Below are 7342 nucleotides of genomic sequence, written 5' to 3'. Positions count from 1 at the left end.
AAATACATCAATAAGACAGTAAGAACACCAAGCAATACTACACATAGGGAACTGAGATACTGTTAAGAAGCAGATGTGTTATGAAACCTCTTTATTATGCCACAAAGTATGCTATGGTATGTATGGTACCTTAAATGTAATGAATATGTATGAAATGGAACAGGTTTAATTTGCCTCATCTTAGAGCGAACATGTCAAATAAATAGCAAAGCTAAAAAAAAAAGGGAATCGACAACTAGACAAAGACAGATAGACAAACAACTGGCAAATAACTAAACAGACAGGTAGACAGACAGACAAATAGTTTGTATCTATGGCTGTATATAATAGATAATTTGTATTATTTGCGTAAAGTAAACAATCATTGCACCTTACATTTGTTATAGTGCAGCAGGGGATAATATCAGTACAGTATTTTGTGTCATAATTGATTGGTTAGGTCAGGGGTAATTAGTGACAATAAACCTGTCACCCAATTTTCATATATAATTATTTTAAAATTGCCACACACTCACTGTGTTTTGTAGTGGACACTGTCGTAGTTTTGGCAAATGTATTTAATAGTGATTATAACTAAATTAGAACTAACCTAACCTTAATTGTTAAGAAAAACAAATAGCTAAAGCATTGTTAGAAGACCACACCAACCTAACCAAAGAAATCTACCTAACTGATTATAGGTTAGGTTTGAACATTTCCTCTAAAAATTATTTTATGTAACCTAACCTAATCTAGCCTAACTTAACCTAACACTCATTGGTAGTACCTCATGTAAACACCACCAGAACAACAACCCAAGCAGTGAAATATAGCATGGAAAAAAATGTCTAAGTTAATTATCAGCATCGGTCTCACAGGTGACTCTTTGTTGTAAACTATTACCTCAACAATCTACCAAACACATTTTGTATCATCTTGGATCTTTACTATATAATATTTTAGCGAGCTGGAAATGACGTTATATCTACCTATCACAAAAAAGTGCTCTTTTTATTGTACAAGGCTACGATAAGATGTTTACAATACTAGATAATTTGTGAGAAGCTCGATGGGGAGACGAAAAATCTTGGGAGTTGAAGGTAAACATCACAGGGGTACACAAGTGTCTTAAAAATATATATATTTCCATTAGAACTTGTTAGTACTAAGTAGTAACCCGAACCAAATCACGTATACTGTACCGTATCTGGTTTTAAAAATTAATGGCTCGGAGGGCACTTTCAGGATAATAATAAGTAATCCAAATGTTTAAAAAATGGTCGTACGCTAAAAAAAACTCAACTATTGTTAGTTAAATAAAATACTTAAGGCACCCAGAGCTACTAAGACCACCCCCCATGCACTCCTCTGTCCCAGACCTCCATAAAATATCATGGTAAGAGGGTGTGGAACAACTTACCCCCACACATCCGAGCAAAGACTTTTATTGTACCATCAAAACCGTTTTATTGGAAATTATCATGTAAATAAATAAGTAATTACCATTGCAATAAACATAATTGCCAACTAGACATAATCCTGACAGCTCTGTCCTCTTGTTCAACCTTATTACTGTACTACCCAGGTTGTACTGCTCCCCCATTATACTTATGTTTTTCAATTCCACTGTAATATATATATATATATATATATATATATAATGTGTGTGTGTGTGTGTGTGTGTGTGTGTGTATATATATATATGTAAGAATGAATAAATAAATAAATAAATAAATAAATAAATAAATAAATAAAAATAAAAAAAAATAAAAAAATAAATAAAAATAAATAATAAAATAAATAAATATTCAAGTGATAACCGTGGTAACATGAGATGTACTTATTACCACCATGCTATTGTACTATTCCAGATGTTACTAAATGTTACATAATACTTCCTTGAGATAAATGTATAGTATATATCAAGTGCCTCAAAAAGACCTCAGGTTCTCAACTGGCTCAGCCATGTTAATATTGTTATTATTATCCACTCTGTATCTGTATTTTTCTGGCTAAATAAAATGTTTCAATTCAATGTTTCAATTCAATGTTTTAATTCAACTGTATTAAAAATGGCAATCCTGTAGTAAAGGAGTTCAGGGAAAGAGTTTATTAGGAAACTTTGAGAATCCATCTTTGTGTCTTGCGTTAGTGAGTTTAAGAGATCTATTCTGACCTTATCAATGTGAATGTGCCCTTATCCGTCCCTGTGGTATAGTTCTGGTGTTTACCATCATCCAGTGCATCAGTGTGCCTGTCTGTTGTCCCATGAATATTAAATACTGGACTCCTATTCTTCCCCAACTACTTTTAAATTGGATTTGGTGACTCATAACTAGAGCTGCATCCCCCCTGATCCTGTAGCTAAAGGGTCCAACTACCAAAATGGCCGACCACTGTTCTTCAATCAATTACGCTCGCTGGTTAGTCCTACATAATTACCTTTAAAGCAAACAGTAGGAAGATCAGCTGCAATCTGGGAAGTGGAAGGAACATTTTCCCCAACCATGTCAATAATACGGATCAAAATGAAAGTGACTTAGCAATATCCTTATTTTAAGCTACATATACTTATAATCAACTAGTAATAACTAAAATCACCTACCGCCACTTGTAGTTCGATATTTCCAGCAAAAATTGGATGACTAAGATCTCGACGTCTCTTCAGATGCTTTAGGACCCGGCGCCATGGCTACAGGTAACGAGGGTAAAATATTCAAAAAAAAAGATAAATTTCTACTCTTGTGATATATCTACCCCATTTTCCCCAACAATTACAAAAAATGGAGCAAAATGTAAGGGTGTGGTGCTAACATTGTGTGGCGCTTAATGTGTGGTAATAATATTGTGGTGCTCATAGCCTCATACTAAACAATGGCAGATGAATTAGATGAATGGTTAAAAATTCACCCATTTGAGGTGTTTCCAACCTAACCCTATCAGCTTCGCAACATATCAATTAAATTAGCCAGTTTAAAGTAATCCTACAATAAAAATACGGACAAATATAGTAATTATCAATATTACCTTGTAGCTCATCGGCGTTGACATGAACAGAATAATTGTCAGATATTCTTCCCTGTACTCTACCACCATGACGATTGTTTAGTGGCGCTGTTAGCTCATAGATGGCGATCACCTCCATATTATTACCCACCACTTAAATTCTAAATAGAACTATATTAGCAAGTATTAGATTATGTGAATATAAATTGACTTCTTGGTGTACTGAGTAGATTAGTACTGGCCTCTATAATCTTTTATGATTTACATCACTGCCGCATAATAAACAAAATAACGTCCTAAAGTAGTATCTCAGTTTTCTATGGTGTTGCGTCATAGTAAATGATAAACTCCTCACAGGAGTAGTTCGTATACTTAGCTATTTTGTACGAATTATAAGTGTCCATTCTTATAATCTTAAGTCTGTATAGAGATAGTATAAACGAAGAACTCATGTTGCCTATAATGATAGTTCAGAGGGCCCAATTAGAACGTAATAGTGTAATGTTGTGTTTACGTCTGTGTAAGGTTAATAAACAGTTATAAGCTCACAACTGACAGATGATTATATATATATATATATATATATATATATATGTGTGTGTGTGTGTGTGTGTGTAAATAAATCACTGTACAGTAGGTGCACCTGATCCATGTATATGCTGATAACGGTGCGTTTTCGTTTCCCATGTGGTTATCAGCATATATATATATATAGTGTGTGTGTGTGTGTGTGTGTGTGTGTGTGTGTGTTTTTATTGCGTACCTGACTTTTGAATGATACTTTTTTTTATGGGGATTAGCCATCCCGGGTAGGTCACCGACCCACACCGGAGCCTGAGGAGAGAAAAATATAGCAAAAGAAGAAACAAATTGCAACAAATAAATAAAAATAAGAAGTGGAAAAAATAAAACTAACCTCAGCATGACATCTGTGGTGAAGGAGAGAGGTGTGTTGTTGTAGAACTGCTGTACAAGAACAGGTGTGTAGTGACCTGTTCTCCTTACAACTCCTCTCCTGTCTTTGCCCAGCCAATCAGCGGCACCACTCACCTCACACCTCTGAACCTGATCTGGCAGAATCGTATAAATACGGTGCTAACGCTAGACGCTGTGAGGCTCCCTGCAACTACACGAGGAAGCAACGTCGATGGGGATTGGTAAACGCCACAACCTCCGGCACTTCAGGCATATCACCGCTGCATAACAGCGACCGCATCCATGGTCTCAAAAACCCACGTGTACAGGCCTCCCAGCGCCTTCTCATTCAAAATGTCGTTTCGCCCGACATCAAGACTGACACTGGGAAATGGGCTGCCCAGTGTTTGGCCTACCAGTCCTCTAAGATACACCGACACACCCAGACTCCCTTAGAAACCTTTCTCGTGCCCAAAGGACGCTTCCAGGTAGTGCACTTCGACATCATGGGACCTCTTCCTTCATCCTGTGGGAACACCTACATTTTCACCTGCATTGACCGTTACACCAGGTGGATGGAAGCCATTCCCATGCCTGATGCTAAAGCAGAGTCAGCCGTCCGCGCTTTCCTGTCTGGTTGGGTCTTCCGTTTCGGTCCTCCCACGACTGCCATCACAGACCAAGGATTCCAGTTCGAGTCACAACACTGGTATAATCTCTGCACTTCCTTGGCACTACCAGGCACCACACTTCTGCTCATCACCCTCAACCCAACAGCATGGTAGAGCAGTTTCATCGTCAGCTGAAGGACTCCATCAAGGCACAGCACGACCCCTACAGCTGGATGGATGCTCTACCCTTAGTGCTCCTTGACATACGTGCATCTCATAAAGAAGACGTGGACTACAGCCCAGTGGATCTCACCCTAGGCGAACCCCTTCACCTACCCAGGGACTTCTCACCTACAGCAAACACTACGACAGGCAGTTTCTGCCAGCCTTCCCATCGCCCTAAACACATTCATCCCGCACCTCTTTCCTCTTTCGCCAATCTGCCCACCATTGCCGCTTGCAGCACCACCTCGCCCACAGCATTTCTGGGTACCCTCTTTTCATCCTCAGGTACCTACTGCTCCTGACGTGGACCCTGCTCCTGACGTGGACCCTGCTCCTGACGCGGACCCTGCTCCTGACGTGGACCCTGCTCCTGACGTGGACCCTGCTCCTGACGACCCTGCTCCTGACGTGGACGTGGACCCTGCTCCTGACGTGGACCTGCTGTCCTGACGTGACCCTGACCCTGCTCCTGACGTGGACCCTGCTCCTGGACGTGAACCCTGCTCCTGACGTGGACTCTGCTCCTGACGTGGACCCTGCTCCTGACGTGGACCCTGCTCCTGACGTGGGCCTTACCCCTGACGTGGGCCTTACCCCTGACGTGGACCCTGCTCCTGATGAGGATCCTGCACCTGGCCCATTGGACCCAGACACTCCACATTGCTCGCCTGTTCCTCCCGCCGCTCAATCTTCCCAAATCTACAACCCTTCTTCTCCCGATGCTTTCCCTCCTGCTTCTCCCACAGATTATGTGCCATTCGACAGAGTTATCACCCGTAGCGGCCGAGTGGTTCATGCCCCTGCTCGCCTTGCCTGCCGCGCCTTGAGGGGAGGGGGAGTATTGTAGTGACCTGCTCTCCTTACAACTCCTCTCCCGTCTTCGCCCAGCCAATCAGCGGCGCCGCTTACCTCACACCTCTGAACCTGATCTGGCAGAACCGTATAAATACCCCCAGCCTCGCCGCGAAGGTAATCTACTCAATGCTCTCAAATGGAAAGGACCTCCTCTCAACAAGCTCCTCACCACACAGCAACTCCTTAGCACTGCATTGTACATACAATACCTGTACATGTAGAGTTAAGCTATTTTTTGTTTCCTTTCTCACCTCCTCCATTGTGCCTCAAAACCATTGGATATTCACTAACCTCGCCTTCAAAGAGACAAACCAACCAAGCATAACCTTCCAATTTTCCCAACCTAACCAAACGATCTAAGTAATTTTCGACAGCAGACGAAATTACACAACTAATTGCTGTCATAGAAAACAGTTGATACCAGAACCAGGTGCACATCAAATCCAGAGAGAGGGAGCGCCCACTTGTATACTGTACCTCCCTGGCGAGAGAAAATCCGAAAACCAACAACACCCTTAGAAATACCTGCCGGGATGATTGTCTGGTTTACAAAATTTCTGTCATAATACATAAACAATTAGATAAGGCTGGGTTAAATCATCTACAGTATGTGGTTAAAATCTCTAAGGAAACCCAACCAACTTAAGCCACACTAAAACATTACTGTATTACCTTGGTCCTGTCTGAACCTACACAACAATGGTAAATTAACCCTAAGTTTACAAAGCTCATTCCAAAGGTAAATTGATTCTTTTTCTTTTGTGTTTGTAGTATTTTTAGTTAATGATTTGCTCTATATGGTTATAAATTACAATACCTGTTTTACACATTGATGAGTTTTATTTTCAATCCAGTACACTGATTTACAGTATTATAACATCTATAAATATACAGTAGTAACTCTGAATACCGATTACTGTACACCGATTTGGGTAATCCCTTTTCGTCTAGCCCAGTACAGTGTGTCTGCTCTGATATGTGGTGATGTGGAAAGGGTCCGGAAGGCCACCATATGTTGTCACATTGAATCTTTTATTTTCTATGTAATTCTGCAATAAACTGATTCTTCAATTCTGGTTTTAAATAAATTTCCAGCTAATTAGGACATATTTTTGGCAGTGTAAGAACACAACTGCATTGCATTACAGGATAAGGTGCTGAAGAAGTTACTCATCAGCAGAGATATTTCCAATAGCAGACAGACTTAGTTGGTATCAGTCAGGTATTCAGAGGATTTACTGTGTATTTCTCCTGATATCCACACATAGCTAACTTAATATATTGTATATCTATCTTAGTGGCAACTATTTGATGATGGGTTAGGGAGTAAAAGGAAATTTTAAACATTATGAATATAGATGCATGAAATGATAATGTTTGACTCCCTGTAATGACATAAGTTTATGATATTTTTGTTCCCTCAATGAAATATTACAAGTTCAAGAATATGCCAAAAATTCATATGTAAATATAGTATACATGGCAATGAGAGTGAGTTTGGCGTATTTCCTGAAAAAAAAATGCATTAATAAATGTATCTTCATTACACTGTAGGAAATTTTGTCAAATATTTTTCTATTGGTAAAAACCTGTCACCTCTTATGCTACTCAACGAACCCTGAGATTGAAACTCATGAATCAGAAGCATTTATGGACTGAATAACACATCAGTGTCTATTGCTTCTGGTTCACAAGGATGAATCTCAGGGGTCATGGAGCAGCAGAAAATGCAACAGGACTTTTGTTTGTGA

This window comes from Homarus americanus, unplaced genomic scaffold, assembly GCF_018991925.1.
Source record: "Homarus americanus isolate GMGI-L3 unplaced genomic scaffold, GMGI_Hamer_2.0 scaffold48220, whole genome shotgun sequence".
Lineage (NCBI taxonomy): Eukaryota > Metazoa > Arthropoda > Malacostraca > Decapoda > Nephropidae > Homarus > Homarus americanus.
This window is presented reverse-complemented; position numbering follows the sequence as displayed.